We start from the raw sequence: 20,399 nt of genomic DNA on the forward strand, positions 1-20,399 counted from the left end.
CATTCAAGTAACCCTTATTTTACTTAGTTATGGCCCCAATGCAAAAGTAGGGATGCTGGCAATTCGAATACACCAAAGAGAACCATAAAGAGCTTCCTTCAAGTGCAAAGTTGAAAGTTCTCAACATAATAAGGAAAGAAAAAGATCTTACGCTGAGGTTGCTAAGATCTTTGGTAACTTTTATTGTAGGACATTGTTATCATTGTTCTGTTTTCTTACTAGTTTTTTTGTTAATCTCTCACTGTGCCTAACTTATAAATCAAACTTTGTCATAGGTATGTACATATAGGAAAAAACATTGTATGTATAGGGTTCCGTACCGGCTGAGGTTTCAGGCAGCCCCTGGGGGTCTTGGAACATTTCTCCCGTGGATAAGGGGGCACTACTGTAGTGGCGTCAAGCACGTTTTAAAAAGAGAAATAAAACTTCCAGGTATAATGGCAGAGTGCTTGTAGTGCAAATGTGCCGAAAACTTTTAGGTTCCTTTGCCTGAGAGGAAAGGCATTGATCATTTGACTGATATGGTAAAAATATGAGCCGGCCTTCACATTTAAAGCTGATGTTATCAACCTTCTGTAAACAGAACACTCGGTAAAGGAAATCCATTTTTAAAAGAGTCTATACTAAAAGAAAAATATGGATTTGCAGCACCTCAAATTATAAAGTGCCACAGAATTTTAGAGCAAAAAGGGATCTTTCAGATCTGCTAGTATTATGAAATTTCAAAGAATTTCAGTATTCTAATGCTATTTAGAGATGCTCAGCCTGAAAGTTCCCAGGTACAGGTCCTATTTTGGTTCTGATGCATGAGGAAATTTTCCTCAGTCCTCAACATGTGAGAAAAAAAACTAGTAATTTTTTCAGAAACTCCATTATATTAAATTTAAAGCACTGATTTTTTTCCCTAATATTTTTATTACTCCATGTTTTTAGAATTCAAATGGTGTTTTCTTGGCTTTATTTGGAGAAATAAAAATTGGCAACCCTATCTCATCTCCCTGCCCTTCTTTGGGTGTATGTGGAATTTTATTAGTCTCCGATATCAAGCAATTTGAGACCAAGGGATATGAGCCACAGCAGGTGCCTCCTGATGTATACATAGGTAAGCCGAGGGCCAGAAGTGTTCAATGACTTGCTTTGGGTCACTCTTTAGAACCCGGGTCCCCTGGTTCCCAGGCCACGTCTGTCCCAGATTCCTGTGCTGCCTCCGAAGCACGGGGTAACTGCTTTTCTTCTTCTGTGCCAAATCCAACAGTGGGAAGCTGAGTTGCCCATTAAAATTCTACTCACTAATTCACAAGGCGTTAAAAATTAAAAATCTATCTCTTTTGTCAAGTACCTTTCCTTTTATTAATTATCTAATCACAGCAGACTCAATTGATTAATAACCCGTGTTACATGTATTTCCAGCTTATTGTTAAGGTCCACCTGAGTACTGTAGTGCATATGAAGCGAAGTTTATTTAGAAATTAGTAGAGCATTTAAAACGAAGGTAAATAAAACCAGCCCAGTCTCAACAGGAGAATTGTAGGGAAATTCATGAGAGGAGAAATTACTTTCAATGGTAAATTTAAGCAGATTCACTCTCCAGCACTAAGCTTACAGAAGATAGCATCTTAAATACAAATTTCATTCTCTGATGGCAGAAAAACTGTTAAACAGCTGGAGTCCTGGACGGAAAATAGCCTCGAGGAGGGTGAAATTCCAAAACACACCAGAAACCAAGCACCTCTTATTTTTATTTATGTAATTTATCTTGAGAGGAAGGCAAGTAAATCTTTAAAAAACAAAGTCAACAATTTTCTTTTTATTTGTTCAGACAAATGAAAAGGTCAGTAACCAAACTCCTGATATGATGCACGCCCAGGAGACAGGACCACTGCAGTGATTTTTTAGGCTTGTAATTACCGTCAGTTTGCAAAGAGCATGCACATTTACATAATATAAAACAGTGTGTTATCAATACAACAAAACGCAGGTTACAGCAGCTGGAGCTGGCAGAATAAACTGGACCTAAGGGGGTATTAACTCTTTTAGCCTACACTAAATGTTCCCAGGATCTCTAGAAAGCACACATTTTGGAGGTTGATGATGGGAACAGATGTGTCCTGTGATGCCTACCATTTCTGCAGATGGTACGTACAAGGTGCAAGAAAAATCGAACATCAGGAAAATAGAACTAATCCCTTATGTTTATATGATGCGCTGATATTTTACAGAACATTTTCAGTCAGAATCTCCAATGATCCCTGTGATAAAGTGGATGGAGTACAGGTGGGAGAAGCGAGGTTCAGAAATATCAAGGAACTTGCTCAAAGCCACTCAGGTAGTACGTGTTTCAAGTGGAATGGAAACTAGTCACATGACTACAGAGTCAACCTTTCTGCCACACTCCAATTCAAGTCAAACAAACCTGTTTATTACTCAATGCCTTAGGAAATGCTTGCATCTCAAAGTTCTCACTATAAATGCGTTAATTTCATGCGGAAGATGGCTATCACTTTCTCCTCAATCCTGTCATAACTGTGTACTCAGAGCCGTTGACTCTTGGAGCAGGGACCTTGCAGATGAAGATGTGAAGCTACGTGATTGCCCCAAATCCAGGCTGGATCCAACCCTGTGATTTGGCATTCATGCCTCCAGGCTTCCAGCTGAGTATTCTTCCCAAGACAGCCTGTTCCATCTCAAAGCTCCTTACTTTTACGAAGGAGATAGTCATAATAGCCTTGTCTAACTCTAGGAGGGCTGAAAAATCACATGACATAAATAGATAAGTAAGTGCTTAGCAAGGTGCAGAGAACTAAGCTAACACAAAGCAATATCCCTATGCTGGTCTTTAGGAATTAAGCAAGAGGACTCTCCCAAGCTCTAGACGGCTGCTTGGGTCGTGCTGGGGTACATCTGGTGCTGATGCTTTGCCCTTCCTCTTCTCCTGCTCCAGCTCTAGCAACATCAGGAAATTTCTTGAGTTCCATGCTCTAGAGAGGTTTCCTGTTGATTTTTGGTGTCTATAAACTTCTGGGGAGATCTCCTTCACTCTTGTAACTGCTTAATGATACTGTGACCTTAGAAGCTGACTTGGCTTTGCATTTCATTCATATTTTAAAACACATGTGAATGAAGTTCAGCATTTATTTTCCTCACCTCTTAGGACTTCAGCCCCCTTTGTTTGGCCTTGTGATTATCCTGGGTTTCAGAGCAAATCATGACATGGTAAGGATTTTGAGGGAGACAAAGTGTTCAACTACAGATTCTCGATTTAAGATATATTCAGTTAAAAATGCATTGATTTCAGAGAGTTAATCTGAATGCTGCCAGAGTGGAGCAGAAAGAATATGAGACTTGGAATGTGGAACCTGGGGCTCCGATCCTGGTTTTACCACTAAATTGCTTTATAAGTCTGGGCAAGACACTTCCCTGTGAACTTGGAGGATTGGATGGGTCTAAGGAGCAACCCAGGCTGCAGCCATCTAGGGCTTTACATTATCCTGAAGTCAATAGTGGCGGAAGCACTTCACCTGAAATTCTGAACAGGTGTTTACTACTTCCATATCTATGGAAAACAGGCTACGTACACATACATACAAAGCGTTCTGCATTATGTTTTTGGAAATAACTGTGGATCAGGTTCTCAGAGCATTTTGACAAGTCTCAGGTAGCATTACCTAATCTTGACCCTGCAGGTGTGGAATGACTGATCAATTATGTTCTCATTTATTCCTGGCTATTGGCTAGTTACTGAGTGGAGAGCATCTTAACCATACATTGTTAATTACAATTAACTGCTTTCATAGCAGCTGGTCATTACTAACTTAAAAGAAAAGGCTATTTTCGTTTAAGTAGTTCCTGCAGCTTTTTAGGCTGAAAAAGGATGGACTACAAGAGACCTTTAGAGCAGAGTTCTCAATGTCTCCAGGTGTCCCCATCACTTGAACTTTAGGGCAGAATTTATCCTTTCGACCAGGTCACTCACAGGACTTAGGCCTCTCCTAAGAGCAGGTCAAAAATAAGTCAGGGCATTGGAGTGGGCACCTGGGCATTTGGAGTCAGACTTCCCTGTTCTTTGATCTTGGACAAGCTCTGTGTTTGAATTCAGGATCCTCAGTGGGTTGTTGTGAAACTTAAATGAGATAAAAGATATGAAAGTGCTTAGAAACCACAAACGTGTGCAAATGTTCGCTGCTGCCTGCACTGATCATGCAAAATCACCTCTCATTATTCCGTAAATCACCTTTAAGCAAAGAGGGTTTCCAAACCACCCCAAGGGAGAACTGGCATAGAGATAATCCTGTGGTAGATGAAAGGTGCACAGAGCAGGGATATGGTTGGCCATTGAAATGGCAGAGGAGGTTTCCAAGAAGAAATGACTCATGCTGACTCCTGAGGACACCTGGAGGAAATGAAGCTCTTTTCTGGACCAGTGTAGGGGAAGTAGGCCCAGCTTCCCTCCTCCTCTATGGTTCTAGGTGAAGGATCCTTGCTTCAAGGGGCTTTGGAAACTTTCCTTCCATCTTCCTCCATTTCCTACCTCCTCTAGGGGAGGACAGAGCTCTAGTCATGTCCATGGCCCAGATGTGCAGAGGATTTGGAGACGGGCTGATAGTAGAATTCCAGGCTGGACAACTAAACTCTTTCCGTACTCTGGTCCACATAATAGAGCAGCTTCCAGTCATTCTTGTCTTTCCCTAGGCCAAGATCACGTCTCCTCCAAAGAGCAGACACCGAGATGATGGAGAAATTAGACTGCTTAAGGAGTGCCTGTCCCACCCGTCAGCAGGTACTATAACGAGGGCAGGGAATCATCCTGTCTGCTGGCCCCTCTTTCCATCCTCTTCTCCTTGCGCTCTAGTTCCTGCCATCTTTAAGGACCAGTGGCGTCCTCATTGTTGTTTCTTTCATCCTTCTCATCCCTCTTCATTTTTTGCTTCTTCACGACAATAAGAGTGATTAATTGTATAGTAAATCATCACAAGCCAGCCCTGGTGGTCTAGTGGTTAAGATTCAGTACTCTTGCTGCCTCAGCCCGGATACGTTGCCAAGCCAGGGAACCACACGACCTGTTTGTCAGTTGTCATACTGTGGTGGCTGCAGGTTGCTGTGATGCTGAAAGCTATGCCACCAGTATTTCAAATACCAGCAGGGTCACCCATGGTGAAAGGTTTCAGCAGAGCTTTCAGACTAAGACAGACTGGGAAGAAAGATGTGGACACCTACTTCTGAAAAAATCAGCCATACGAACCCCATGAACGGCAGTGGAGCATTGTCTGATGCAGCACCGGAAGGTGGGACGATGGTGCAAAAGTCTGGGCAGGGTTTTGCTCCGCTGTGCACAGGGGCCATAGGACTTGGAATTGATGACACTTTCAACAAAATTGTCAGAGTATTAGGCAATCAATTTTTTGATCTGTAATCTGATATCACAACTAAGAGGTATGACAAATTATGCCCATTTTGTAGAAAAGAAAACTAATACTTAAGAATTATAAGATTAAGAAAAGACCTATTTAAGGTTCATACAGCTACTCAGAGAAATGTCTCCTGCCTCAAAATCCTGTAATGTTTGCAATGCACCATAGTTTTTTTTTTTCTTTTTACTTGTTTATCCAAATTTATTCTAAAGAGAAATCATATATCAAGTCAAGTACATGTTACTGACAATTAAAATGTTTTCCTCTCCTTATGGAATTAGAGGCTTGTCCTTCGTTAAAGTGATTTTATGTAGAAGAGCCCTGGCCTAGGAGTCAGGACTCCAGTGTCCCAATCTCAGATATCCTTCCCCAAATAAATGCAGGATTCGATAAGGAGGAAAAGCTTAGGTGTCTCCAGGACCCCTGTGTTGCACAAGGTCAGGGGGTGCCATTTACTTTATGCAACATGGAAGTGATATTTTGTAGTATATTTTGGATTCCAATGACATTTATAATGTAAGCATCAATCATTTACTTTTTCAGTGTGCCTATTTGTTTTACATTATAGTGTTAATATTTTTGTTGTATAGAATATGTAATATCGGTATTAAGTGTTTGTCTAAATTATGTGTTAATTCTAGCTGTGTGACTTTCCTCAAACCATGTCACTTCCTTGATTCACAGTTTCTTAAACTATATTAGAATGACCTCAGGCTCCACTTCTAATGTCCTCTAACCTAGACCTGTGTAGATTTTTAAAAGTGCTCTGAAAAATGTGTGACTACATGCGTGTGTGTGTACGTGTGTTTGTCTGTTGGGTGGAGTTTTGGATGTGTGGCCAAGAGTCCATTCCTCAAAATTATCTCTGAAACCAGTGGGATCCATAGTTTTCACAGATACTGACAGCCAGTCTTAGCTGTCTATAGGTGCATTTAGAGTTGAGTCACTCATTCATTCATTCATTCTTCAACTCAATTAATCTTTATGAAGTACCCACTCTGACAGGCCCTATACTGTGATGAGTAAGGCCAGATTTGTATGTCGAAGGAGCTCATGGATCAATGCCAATACAGAGAGGCAACACTACCCATGCTGTGGTGGGAGTGCGAAGGAAGGCTTCCATGGAAAGAAGTCTTCCTGGGTAGTCAGGGCAGGAAAGGCTTCAATGCTGAGGTGGCTGTGGTGGAAGTTTGCCAGGCAGACAAGGGAGAAGGATGAGGAATGTGTGGGAAAATATTTCCTGGTAAAGAAAACAACATACATAATGGCCAGAGATGTGGTGATGAAGGTGGGTGATGTATTTGTTTATTTAACTGCTTCGCCTATGCAGACACTGTGTCTCTACTAGGAACAGGAGCACTTTAGGGCTGTAGTTGGAGACAGAGGAGAGCCAGGTTGTCATGAGAGTTCAATGAAAGCAGAAACAAGCAGCTGAAAATTTTTTCCTCAAGACATCAAAGGTCTCATTAACAAGCCTAGATCCTGAGCTCAGAGACTGTGTTCTCGCCCAGAGGGGCCCATGCCACCGTAACTGAATCCTGAGTGACAGATGAAAGAGAGACCTGGGATGCAAGCCACATACCAGTTTAGCAAAAGAGCCCTCTTGGGATTTCCACGAAGATCCTGAAGGCTGAGAAATGACATCATTTCCGGCTTTCTAATGCAATTTTGAAAACCTTTCTAGTGACCTACTCCATTTGTATTGATTGGCAACAGTGCATGGGAATTGCCTTTGATGGGGATGGGGGGTTGTTTTAGGGGGGTCTTGGAAGGTTTTTTACCTCCTGTACTCCCAATTTTCCCTCTCTGGGGTAGAAAGCCTTGCCTTTAACATGGTGAGACGAGGTTTAGGAAACCAAGCCCCAGAGAGAGTTGATACTGAGCCAGCCCTGATGGCCTAGTGGTTAAAGTTTAGCACACTCTGTTTCGGCAGCCTGGGTTCAATTCTGGGCGCAGAACCACACCATTCATCCGTCAGTAGTCATGCTGTGGTGGCAGCTCACACAGAAGAACTAGAAGAATTTACAACTATGCACAACTATGTATGGGGCTTTGGTGGAGGAGAGGAAGGAAGTCAAAAGGAGGAAGACTGGCAACACAGATGTTAGCTTAGGGCGAATCTTCCCCTGCAAAAAAAAAGAAAAAGAAAGAGTTGACACATCGGCTACTACTATGGACTGCGCTCTGTGAGTCAAGGCTCTTTGCCTCTGAAACTCACCTGCAGAACTCTCTGGAGCTTGGTGAAATGAGAATATTGAACTGGATGATCATTAAAGATCTTTCCAGATTTCACATTATGTTTAAATTTGAGGTATAACTAATACAGTTCATCCTACCAGGGCAACTTTTGTCAGAGAGTGGGGTGGCAGTGTGCATCTGAAGGGGGCCAGGAGGATGTGCCCAGTGGGTAAGAATAGACCAAAACATGGCTATCACAAATGACTGGCTCTGCTTGGACAGACCCCTTCTTTTTTGATGCTCAGTGCTGAGTTCAACCCATCTGAGTAGTTCAGTGTCAAGTGTGGGAGCGTGGCATAAAGTCCCCTATATGCCTACACTCTTTGGAGACTGCCATTTCCCTGCCTGGATGTGTTTCCAGAATTCATCTCTGCACAGGTTAATCCAGTGTCTGCCCTGCCCACATGGGCAGATTCCATGCTAAGCTTTGGCTTTCTCACTTTCCCTCTCTTCAGTTCACCTGTTTGGTCCTGCTGGAAGTGGGTGAACATGCCATCTACTCAGGGCCTCAGATCAGAAAACAGAGGAGGCATAGTTTGAAAGTGTATTTTTATTGTCTACAAATAGCCAACTTAATCCTCAAAATGAGCCCATTTAAAGGGAAGATGAACTCAATAAAAATCAAAACCTTGAAGCTTACTTTTAAAGTATAATTTTAGGAGCAGTCATCTTCTGGAATAATCATGAAATTAGTATTGGTGTGTAACCAATGAAATTGCCTCTTAACACTTTGATGCCTCCCCCCCTTTTTGCTTGTAATGGAGAATAAAATCCAAAATGAATGTTTATTCCAGTAAACCTTCCTGGTTTCAAAGAACAGTCTTGCTGCCTGTTGATACTTCCCAGGTGAATGCTATCCCTAAGGCTTTCTCTGACATGCTTGAACATTATGCATGAGCAATTTGAGTTGTAAAACCAGTTTGCAAATAAATGAATTTCAGAGATCTGTTTAACAAGAAGGCAAAATAGTGATCAAAGTGTTCAGTTGATTAGAATGGGAATAGAAAAAATTAGGAGACAAGAAGAGACAGAAATGAAGGGAAAGGTGTATGGTGTGTGTACAGATGATCAAACCTGTGCGCAGACAGCGCTGAGGCCTCGGGAGGACTGACACTTTCCCACTCTGTGCTGTGGGGAGCCTGCAGACTAATGAGGGCTGGTGGCAGATGTATTGTGCTTTTCTGCTTACAAAGTTCTTTCACTCATGTTACCTCCTTTGATCTTGTCAGCAGTCTGCTAGGAAAGCAGGAACAGGATTGCAACTCCCATTTCACAGATGAGATTGGCAAGAGAAATGACTTGCCTAGGGAAATAGTTTTTTTTTTCACAGTCGTAATAAAGTCAATTCTCGCCAGTGAGCTACAGCTACCCCACTCACTTTTCATACAGGGTCCATCTTCCCCATAAGTGAAGTCATTTTCTGCTGCAGTGTAACCTTTAGTGGTCCCCAATCCTGGTACCAGACTTCCTCGGAAATCTCTGCCTAGAAATTATATTCTTGATTTCCTATGTTTTCTTTGCAAAGACAGATATTACTTGAAAGATTAACTTCTGAAAGGAAAGGAAAGAAGGTGGGATAGTGGAACGGATAGACGGAAACTGCAATGGGCACAGATTACCTGGAATATCAGTCAGCCCAGGATATAGAATTGCACCCAAGTATCTCAGCTCGGCACTACAGGCCCTGCACTTGTCCAGCTTTATAATCCAGCTTCAGGTGTGGCCTAACCAAAGCCCAAGCCATCGTTTGCTGCTTCCGAAACACACCCTGCACTTTCTCTTCGCTTCTCGATGGGAACCTCTCACTCCCAACAAGAGGCAACTTCTCTTCTCCTCTTTCCTGACTCCTTTCTCTCCCCTTGCTGAATCTTCCTTCTTCTTTTTGGAACTCTGTCCTATACTAGGTGTGCTAACAGCTAGCATTAATTGCAGTGTTAGTTTTCTATTGCTGCTGTAATATATTTCCATAAACGTAGTGGCTTCAACCGATGAAACTTTGTCATCTTACAGTTCTGTAGGTCAGAAGTCTGAAATGAGTCTCCCTGAATTAAAATAGACATTTGGATGTGGCTGTGTTCCTTCTGGAGGCTCTATGGGAGAACCTGTTTCCTTGCCCCTTCCAGCTTTTAGAGGCGGCCCACATTCCCTGACTCATGGCCTTCTCCCTCCATATGCAAAGCCAGCAATGTTGGGCCAATTTTCTTCTCACACTGCCGTCTCTCTGTTTGCTCTCTTCTGCTGTGCGTGCTCTTACATTTGTAAGGATCCTGCGTCTTCCACACTGGAAGCAGGGACCTCACCGACCTGTTTACCATTGTAACCTCAGGGACTAACAGTAGTGAATGAAGGCTCAATGCAAATGCCACCTCCTCATGCCGCTTTTCCAAATGTCCCCTCTTGAAGTTCACCTCCATGCTCTTTCTAAGTTGTCAACTCCTCAGAGGGCTGTCTCGGGGTCTCACTCCCCAAGGCATGCCTCATAGCACCGAGCACAGTGCACAACCATAACCGTGTGTTGTACCGTCTCCCTGCATCCAGCATTATTTGAGTTAGTTTTCCTACTTCCTTGTGGGGTATAGATCCAAACAAACACTTTAGAATCCTCTTTTTAGATCTCTTCTCCTCCAAGTCTGATCAGTGTTTATAAACAGTGAATATTCATAAGCTTTTCTCATTCTTTCTGAGCCCCATGATCCCCTTAACCCCTCACCAAAAATGACTTCTGAACTCAGAACTGAGGAATTCCAGACACAAAAGGCCAATACCCGACTGGAACGCCTGGTTAATTTCTCCTTAAAATTCACAGTCTTGTAGGTCCTGCTTGCCAACTGCCCCACTTGGGAGTCCTAGACTGCAAGCTAATTTTCTTTTTGAAAACTCTGAGGACAGACTCTAAGGAAAAGCAACTACAAAAAATATGCCCACCTCCCACACCCTAACTTCCTTTTTGCCATTTTTAAAATCAATTTCTGATATCTTACAGAAGAACTAATACATGGACTTTGGAGTCAGAAGACTTAGATTCAAATGACAAGACAGCCATTGCCCAGGTGTGTTATCTAGACTAAGTTACTCCACCTTTCTGAGCAGGGCCCCTGGGCACAGCTCTGACAGCTGCTCACTGCACAGCCCCAGTGGATCCCATTCATGTGGACCACAATGAAAACAACACCCCCTAGAGGTGTGCCCTGCAGCAGCCCCACCGGAGCTTTGCTGTATATAAAATGTGGATTGGATCACCTGCCACATGTGCTGGTTATGGAGGTAGATAGACAATTTTATATTTAAAGTGCTTGGCATATATTAAGGTCACTATAAATATCAGTTCAATTTTTGGTTTGAAGCTGGTTCTTGGGATGTTCTCATGCTCACTGGGCTGAGAATGTTTCACACAACCACTCATGAGAGGGTACTTTAAGCCCTTTCAGTGCACACAAACATATGATTTGGCTCCTGATGGATTGGGGTTGATTATTGTTTACGATGGAGTGTTGTGCTTTCATCTGAGTCGACTCATTAGGCACAGAGAATGAAACAGGTGCTGCTCTGTGGCATGTCATCACCACGCACAGCTTCTCTGCCTGTCACTCTGGCTTGGGCATAAGGGAAAAGAGTTCTAGGGAAAATACCACTGCCTGGGTGATCTCTCTGAATGTTGACTCAGGGCTCATTGCCTACACATTGAGCTCATTTGCCATGACACAGAAAGAGTCTGTCTCCATTTCTGGTGTGCGTCCACTGCCAGCTTCCAGGCTCTGCCCCTGCCCCTTCCCTCTTGTCCCGTATCTGGACAAGCTGATAAGAAAGCCTGGTGCACCTGCATCTGCGCTCATGGGAAGTTCAAACAAATGCAATCCCCGGGCTGTGTGCACAGGGGCCTTCACCCAGGCCCCAGCCCATAACCACAATATAAACCACAGCTACTTACCCCAGCAGCTTGGCTGCCAGTGCTGCTAATCCGAAAACATTCCATTATATGAGTCATTAATCTTTTCTTACCATCTTGGTACATGTGTAGCACCATCAATCTCAATAACAACCAATTCTGGGTGGGAGGTTTATCTCATCCTCCACTGGACAACCACGAAACATTAATTTTTCCTTTAATGCTCTCCTTTGGAGGCACCTATAACAGAAGGAAAATTGGACATGAGGCTGAAAGATCTGAGTTTGAGTCTTGTTTTAGCCAGTCATCAGCTGCATGGTATTGCTGAAATAACTTATGTGCTTTCACTTTTTGAAATGGGCATTGAGATGAGTCAGTGGATAAAGACTTTAAAGTGTCTGACACCATGTTCACATATAGCAGCTGCTGGATTATGATGCTGATTCAACGGATAATGACTTTAGAGTGACTAGAATATGGAATAATGACTTTAAAGTGCTTAGCACAGTGCCTGGCACATAGTAGGTATTCAACCAAAGTTAGCTTTCTTTCCTTTTTACCCTCTCTTCTGTTAATACTCTTTTATCACCAGTAAGAAATTCAGCGATAGATTTTTACTTCTTGCTTAGCTCCTCTCTCGATGTCCTGTCCGAACCTTGCACTGGGTTACCTTTCTGAAGCTAAATTCGTACCAGGAGAAGGCACTTGATTTCCTGATGCTAAAGGGCAGAGGGGGCCTAGGGTTGGGGAGGCAGGAGGGAGTCAAAGAAGTTTCCTGGATTGTCATCACCCGATCTAGACCATAAGGCCTTGGGACTATCCTTGGCCATTTCCTCAAAGGCCAAGTGATGTGAAAAGAGGAACCAGATTTTGGGGTGAGTGAAAAAAAGTGCCCATCTCATGGCAGAGTAGAAGTGTATTGGCAGACGTGCTGAAATACAGATCATGGACTCAGACCTTTATGAAAGGGCATTTTGGGAAGGAGGAAATGAGCAGCAAAGAGAGGAGAAATCAAACTTTGGGGTGGATGTGGCTGGGGAGCTTAGAGTCAAATGAAAAGGCAATGGTTAAGAAAGGAACTTTGCAATATTTATAGGGGATTATGATTATAAAACATTCTATAATTTAGGGTCTTGTAATTTTAAAGACAGCATTAAAAGTAATGATGGTTAACACGGTCTGCTTTTGCTTTGAGGTAGCAAAGCTATAAATGATTATCTTTTCTTTTCAGCTCAATTTTATTTTTCCCTGTGCCCAATTCTTTGTTGTTGTTTTCAAAGAGAGATTTGCTAACCCTGTGGTGCCCTAAATTCAGAGTAACCAACTTTTCAATATGTAGAGAACTCAGTTCATTCACAGGAACAGCTCTGTTTTCTGGTCAGCTCTCTTTTGTGGAATAATACAATTCTAGATTGTCAGAGCTAGAGTGACCTTAGAGATTATCCTGAAGAGTCCAACCCCCTATTTCTAGAGGTAAGGAGACCAAGGCCTACTTAGGTGAAGTACCTTGCCCAGGATCATACAACCCGTTAATGATGGACTGTCTTGCCTTTTTTCCTGTGTTGTACCACATACTGTACAAGTGACCATTTCTCAGCATCATGAGGAACATTATTAATCCATCTGCATATTTAATGTGAACTTGAGTTTTTTTCTAAACTCTTATCTGGGTCACTGGTAACACATTTTGACATTGTTCCTGTCTTACTTTGTGACCTTTCATTGAATCTTAAAGTTAGAGGACAATTTAAATTATATATTCCTGAACATCTCATACAATTTCACATGATGCAAGCATTCCCTTTACAAAATTTCTGATCAGTAAGAATCTAGTTTTCTTTAACAATTCCAGTGACAAAGACCCATACAGCCTGAGTCATTCTGCTTTTTCTTAGTCATTTTTAACACAATACTGCCTGCCTGAGCTAGCCTATTCCTTCTTCATTTTTATTTATCTTATTCCAAAACTTAAATCTTTTATTCTTTTATTCTAGACCAGAAACACTTTTTCTCAGAAAACATTTTCTCCACTCCTCCTAAGCTTTCTTGACCCTGTTCTATTGTGTTTGTTTGACTGTGTCATCAGTTGTTCAAGTCTTTTTAAAATTGGAGCTTATTGCAGAGTTTGGTGAGCTACTTGTGAAAATGAACAATCTCACCTCTTTTACTTTCATTTTGATAATTAGTAATTGTGCATTTTCTCTTTTTAATGTCACAGCAACCTTATGAAACAGGCAGTGCAAGTAACATTGCTACGGATGGTGAAACCAAGGATGAACAAGGTACTTGATTCTCAGACACCCACACAACTGATAAGAGACAGATGTTGGACTGGAACGTTGATCTATTTCATTCGGGCTCAGTTTGTTTTTTTGACAACACTATGTGTGTTCTCCCCATTAGAGCAATGTCTTGCACCTGTGACTGTGTTTGGGCGGGCAGGGCATTTTTTTGGGAGTGTGAGATAGCTCTTTGTGTCCCTAAAATCAACCTTGCACTCTCATCTCTTCCCTCACACCTCGTTTCTGGTAGCCACCGTGCACTGCATGATTTTCACTTTTTTACGTTTTGTCTATTTTGAGTAGCTAATTCCCTTCCTCTCTGCCTGTGTTCATATCTCCCTAGATCTCTTAGCACGGAAGCACAGTTTTTTCCGGATTGTGCATCAACTTCCCAAATCTATGAGAGCCATTTGCCTTTGATTTCCACACTGGAATCTTGCCTATGAAATGTGTCCAAGTGTTCCTAGGTAATTTCTCAGTTTTAGACTAATTCCAATCATGTTGAAACAAAAGAGACTTGTGAGACACAAGCTCAGTTTTTAGATTCTGAGAACTGGCATTTTTTCATTCAATTCTAGAATTAGAGATGAGTTGAGGAAGGGATGGAGAAAGGTAGGCAGCTCTTGGCAGCTGGCACTTCGGAAGGCAGTGAATGGGGAGGAAGAGCAGGTACCTCATTCTCCTGTTGCTCTGACCCTCAGCATCACTGTTGGTAAGACAGGCATACCGACATCGACCTGCTGCTACTCCTCCTGTACATTCATGAAAAAGCATGAGTGAGGGCCCCTCGTGGGCCGGAAACACAGGAGGCCCTCAGTAAATAGTGATTTCTTCCTTTACAACCACTGAGATCAGGCATGAAAAATGCTGCGTGGACTTCAAACGTCTCATTATTATTGTTAGTTAGTTCTTTCTGAGTGCTTAGAGTTTCACTTCTTAATTAGGGGCAACTCCCTTAACTTTTTCGGAACAACATTAAATCATAAAGGCTACCTTTGATCTCCCTGAATAGGTCACACCCAGGTTCTTAAATACAATTATAATCTCTAAGTAATTATAGCGTAAATGCTGACAGCTTGCTGCCTAGAAAGGGGTGAGTATAAATCAGTCTCCTTACCCACCGCTTCGGATTCTCCATTCCTGGATTAACCAGAGAAGAAGTGTGAGAAAGAGCTCTGACTTTCCTCTTTTGGGAGTCTTCTTGTAAAACAAGTCTTTCTGGTCTAGAAAGCTACTGTGCTGTTCTACCTGGTCCCTGCGGGGGTAAGCAGAGAACAGAACACAGGAGTCAGCATAGTATTGAAAAGCACGAGCCTTGGGAGCAGACAGATGGGTTGAGTCAAGTCCAAGATTAGCCATTCTACTGCTGTAAAGTAAGTGGCAAGTTATTTCATCACTCCTAAGTCCCATCACCTTCACTTATGAAAGGGAGACCATATTGCCTACACTATGGGTTGCTGTGAGATCAAAAGAGATGAAGAGTGTCATGCGTCACCCCATAGTAGAAGCTAAACGAATGTTAGGTTTCTTTCCAGACTTTCTGTATATGCACTGACGTCTGCCTCATGGAAGTGCTTCTCCTTCCCATGCAGGGGAACTGCCCCTCCACAGTCCCAAACAGTGAGTGTTTGCCCTTAAGGCTTTCACAGCCTATTTAAAGGCCAAAAGGACAAACATATTCCTCATACATTTATTCAACCTATTAACAACGCCCATCGAGGTCCTCAGATATGAGATGCAGGTTAACTGGAAATTATATTTCATGTAAAATATTAACCAATCTCTTGTACTACATTAGAAAATAATCACTTAAGAGATACATTAAATCAGTCGTAGAGCTTCTGAGATGTTTTCTATTTTATAAACTATATAGAGCATTCAGGTGCTTTGATGAGACTTGAATTTGAATGATTAATTTCTATGTCATACATCTTACAAACTTGCACTATGTTATTTGAGTGCAATATATATATATATATACACACACATAACATATATATATATAAATAACATTTCCTTGTGTATAATAGAGCCATGTCATATTTCCATATTTAGATATATCTCTGGAATTAAAGGTAGGCTGTCATTTATTAATAAAATAATCCCAGATTTATTTTATTTAAGGATTTCAGCTTTTCTCATTCAAAATAAAGCACAATTCACTCACCCCAGCGTTCTTTCATTTAACAAACATTTATGAAATAACTACTACTCGGCAAGACTGTGTGATTCCTTTCCTCTGATTTCTTGGTCTCGTTGCACTTTTCCCAAAACAATCTCCTTAGGCAAAGCTGAAGGTTGAATATTTTTGGCATGTTTTGGAGGGAATGTCATAGTCAAAACAGAGATGTTGGATCCAGACTTAATTGCTGACCTAAGAAGGTAGCAATGCTCCTGATTGGAATTGTGAAGTCAAGTGGAGGATGAGAAAGGGGGAGCAGAGAGGTATGCTAGGGGCTGCGTGTTTCTGTCTCCTCCAAATTCATATGTTGAAACCCTAACCCCCGATGTGATGGCAGTTAGGGCATGAAGGTAGAGCCCTCCTGATGTCGTTAGTGCCCTTGTAAGAAGAGAAATAAGAGTTTACTCCTCCTTCTCCTCCCCACATGTGAAGACAGAGCAAGAAGATAACCTTCTGCAAGCCAAGAAGGGAGCTCTCCCCAGAGCCCAACCATGTTAGAGCCCTAATCTCAGACTTCCAGCCTCCAGAATTGTGAGTAATAAATTTCTGTTTAGGCAACCTAGTCTGTGGTGTTTTGTTGTGGCAGCCTGGGCTGTCTGAGACAAGGGGGAAGAAGCAGATTGGGGAGTAGTATGTGTGATTGACAGGGAAGTGGTGTAGATAGATTCCAAACCTGGAGGCCAGCCCCTAAGACAGTTTTTTGTTCCAACAATCAACAAGCCTTTACTGAGTATTACTGTATAGGAGACTAGAGATACAACGTGAAAACATTCCTCTCCTCAAGGAATTTCGTCCACTGGCTGTGCTCATCTGAGAATTATCCAGGATACAGGTCAAAGATTTGTCTTGCCTGGCACATCTCTAACACAGACATAGATGTACCGGGCTGTTACAGTTTAATGCTGTTTGATGCTTAGATTATACAATTACTTCCTCTCTTTCTGATTTCTTCACACACACACACAAATATTCTGGCTAAAATTTGATTTACCACATAATTCTTCTATAGGGAGAAAAAGTATCCGTCAAAAGACATGAACAGCTGCTCTCTTTGAAGGTTGTATTTTTCATTGTAAATTAATAAATGACACAGTATGGGTTCATCCTTGACAGATTTATTCTCTCTGCATCCCAGGGGGAAAAATCAGGAGCTGACCTTGGACTCACGAGGTAAATGCATATTATGGATATATAAGACCACATAATTATTTTTAACATCTTGGCCACTCTTCTCTGAGGAACTGAAGACTTGGACTTGAGTAGGAGAGAGTGGGAAGAAATATGGAGGGCACTGTGAGAGGAGGTGGAGTGAGATCTGGTTAGGGCTCAGGAGGTGTCTTAGCTCCTGTTCTGCCACAAACTCACTGTGTGATCTTTGGCAAGTGGCTTAGAAACATGGTGTAACCATTTTCCTGACCTGCTAAAAAAGATAATAGTATCTAGCCCTAGTCCAGAAGCTTACTATGGATATAACACTAACTCATGAGAGCTGAGTAAAAAATAGTATGAATGTATGTAAAAAAAAAAATCGCATTTGTAATTATTATCCCAGGCAGTGTGTGTCAGAATCACCAGTTGTGCATTTTAAAAATCGCAAATAACCAGGCTCCACCTCAGACTTATCGAGTCATCTCACCCTCTCCTTCACTACCCCCAACCCACAAACACAGAAAATGGATGAAAATGATATGAAAAACAGGTGTGGTTGGAAGAGGTCATCTTGAATTGCACACATGAGGCATATTTTCAGCTGGAGGCTGCTAGATTGTGAGTCACTGGAAGGCAGGAAGCAGGGACCTCATGGTGGCTAGCTCTGTGCCCCTCAACCTGAAATGATGCTTTAGCCACAGTTAGACCCTGGGCGCAGTGTGACAGAGGAAGGTACACTGACTAGGGAGAGGAGAAGGGATCAGGATGTTAGGGGTTTAGTCTCTGCTATTCATAGCTATGTGACATTGGGCAAGTCAGTGTCTCTCTCTTATCTTTGATGTCCTGACCTGCAAAATAAGGTGATATGATATGGTGACCCTTAATATTTTCCAAAGTATGGACTCTTGGAGACAGATTTGGGCTCAAAGTCTGGCACCAGCATTTATTTTTGACATGTGCAAATTAAGTGGCGCCTGGTCTGTTAATTCCCTTCTGTTTTCTTCTCCTCTCCTCCAAATTGTAACATTCTGTGTCTAACAGTTCCATTTATTTCTGGTCTGCCTCCTGCCTGTCTTGCTTTCAATTAATTATACAGAACGATGAAGAGTAAATATGTAATGAGTGGAGAGACAGCCAAAGCTGTGATCAGACACTTCTAGCTCCAAAATGTCTGGAGAATTTGGCTTCTTAAGACACTACCTGTGGGGAGATATTAGAATATTAATAGTACAAGTCTCCCTTTACACATGAGAAAAAGTAAATGTTGTAAGATTGTTGCTAATAGTAATAAGGAACTTGAGAAATTGTGAACTCGGTTTTGCCAACTACAGGACTCATGCATGTTTTTCCTACTCTACGTCTGTGATATCTACTTTATGATACCATTTCTTTGCTCTTTATAAACGCTGGACTTATCGTCTAATGATTTGAGAGTCGTTAGGCACTTAGCATTTACCCAGAATACTCAGTGGCATAGAATAACTGTAGCTTTTGATACAACTAAAACACACAATAAGAAAGATTCTATAGTGGTTTAGCAACTCTAAAAAGAAAAATCACCTCAGCTCAACTGTGCTCCCTCCTGTTTGTGCGTTTAATCCATGTTGCTCTTTATGAGTTTCTGCTCTTTCTCAGAGAATTTTTTCTGCCGTTCTTTGCTCTGCTTATGGTTGTAATTTTTGGAGTCTCCAAATTAGAAAAACAAACAAAGAAGAAAAAACCACTTATGTGTTATGATTTATTGTCAAAATGGTTACGGTGGTGAGTGGGGATTCACTCTAGTTTATGAATAATATATTTACTCTATTATGTCTCCCGGTTGAATTTAGAAGATTAATGTTCAAAAGAGAGACTCTAAGTATGATGAATTGCCACCACATAAAGGTAGTCAATCTTTATCAGCTTCCCTTCAAAAGGAGCTGGAAAGGTTGCAGGAATGCTCTGAGAGGTTTCCAACTGGTGCTTTCTGCTGTTTTCTTACAATTCCTTTGGAAAAAAGATATTGAGCACGAGACCCAAATTTTGTGATAACTTGGGTGGGCCCAGCAGCAGTGTATGCTGGGAGTTATTAATACAGAAGAAGAAGCAAAAATCTCTGATTCAGTCCAGGGGCTTCTGCAGTGGCTGAAGCGTTGAAATGTCAACACTTGAGCATGCGCTGTATTCAAATAGTCAGTAAATTTCATCTAGATTCAAGGTGGTGTTAGAGAAATGGATGTAGATGGGGCCAGACAGCATCAATTTTCTGCACAATGACTTTTTGTAGCTAGAAGTAGTAAAGCGCTCTGTTTTATTCATTCAATTTTATTTAGTACCTACTGTGACCTAAGCATTGCTATAGGCGTTTGGATACATCAGAGAACAAAGTAGACAGGTCCTTGCCCTCAGGAAGCTTACAGCTACTGGACGAGAGACAGAATTAAATTAATAAATAAGTAAATATGAAGGAAGTCAGGTGACAAAAATGACTATGTTGAAAAATGAAGCAGGATAAGAGGGATGGAGAGAGAGTTAGAATGGATACAGGAAAGATTTGCCTTTTCATTTTAACTGATTAGGGATATTTGAGGAAAAACATGAAGGAAGTGAAGTAGCAAGCCAGGTTAATACCTGTTAAGAGCATTCCAGGTACTAAAGGCATTGGAGTAGAAGTGGGCTTGGCGTGGATGAGATGATTAGAATGGGAGAAGCGTCAGAAATGGATGCAAAGACGGACAGCCATGCGTGTGTCTGCCAGGAGCAGTGGTGGCGCTTGGAAGGAAGGACAGAAGGAAGGAGCTGAGGATATCCATGTACTGAATGTCTCAGAGCACTTTCTGAAGAACTTCAACATGCTGGGTTCTCAGGGGATTCGGAGAGTCTAGATGCTTATAGATCCCATCAAGATCTGTCTTGCTCCTCCTCTGTCTGAACTAAATATCTCAGAAACCACTTCAAGGAAATACCACCAAATGCCTATTTTCTATGTGTTTAGATCCTGGGCCCCCTGACCTCACCGACCACACAATTTACTCCAGGTCAGTCTTCCTAGGACTGTCCCTCTGCCCCCAAAGTGGTTAAGCCTTTGCTCCCCTCTGCAGCTGAAACAAGATCTGCTGTCCTTTGTCTTTCCGTCTGGTTCTAACTTTTAGTTTGCTTAGTTGACCAAGGATGTTCTTGTTAATACCCTTCTTGCTCCACCACATCTTCAGGGACTTGTCCTCCTCTCCACTGACTCCAGAGTCGTCTCTTGTCCTATCCCCTCCTGGCCTTCC

The 20,399-nt window shown here is 42.0% G+C and overlaps 2 long non-coding RNA genes across 4 annotated transcripts in view; one reads left to right on the plus strand and one right to left on the minus strand.

Moving 5' to 3' along the window:
- Positions 1 to 1,888: 1,888 nt before the first annotated feature.
- LOC139075826 (uncharacterized) overlaps positions 1,889 to 20,399 on the plus strand; it is a 28,946-nt gene continuing 10,435 nt past the window's right edge. Inside the window, exons 1-5 of one of the 2 annotated variants that reach the window (XR_011526706.1) lie at positions 1,889 to 4,777; positions 13,751 to 13,814; positions 14,158 to 14,281; positions 16,429 to 16,527; positions 17,132 to 17,166. This is a non-coding gene — a long non-coding RNA (uncharacterized lncRNA). The remainder of the gene's footprint in view (positions 4,778 to 13,750; positions 13,815 to 14,157; positions 14,282 to 16,428; positions 16,528 to 17,131; positions 17,167 to 20,399) is intronic. The other variant, XR_011526705.1, reaches the window with a different exon arrangement.
- Positions 4,852 to 15,025, minus strand: LOC139075825 (uncharacterized). Of its 2 annotated transcripts, none has more exons than XR_011526703.1 (3): positions 14,936 to 15,025; positions 11,575 to 11,772; positions 4,852 to 7,534 (listed from the first exon to the last, which is right to left on the minus strand). It is a non-coding gene; the product is annotated as an uncharacterized lncRNA (long non-coding RNA). The 2 variants fall into 2 exon arrangements; XR_011526704.1 differs by having other exon boundaries at positions 14,932 to 15,015.

Source organism: Equus przewalskii, chromosome 14 (assembly GCF_037783145.1).
Source record: "Equus przewalskii isolate Varuska chromosome 14, EquPr2, whole genome shotgun sequence".
NCBI classification, from domain to species: Eukaryota; Metazoa; Chordata; class Mammalia; order Perissodactyla; family Equidae; genus Equus; species Equus przewalskii.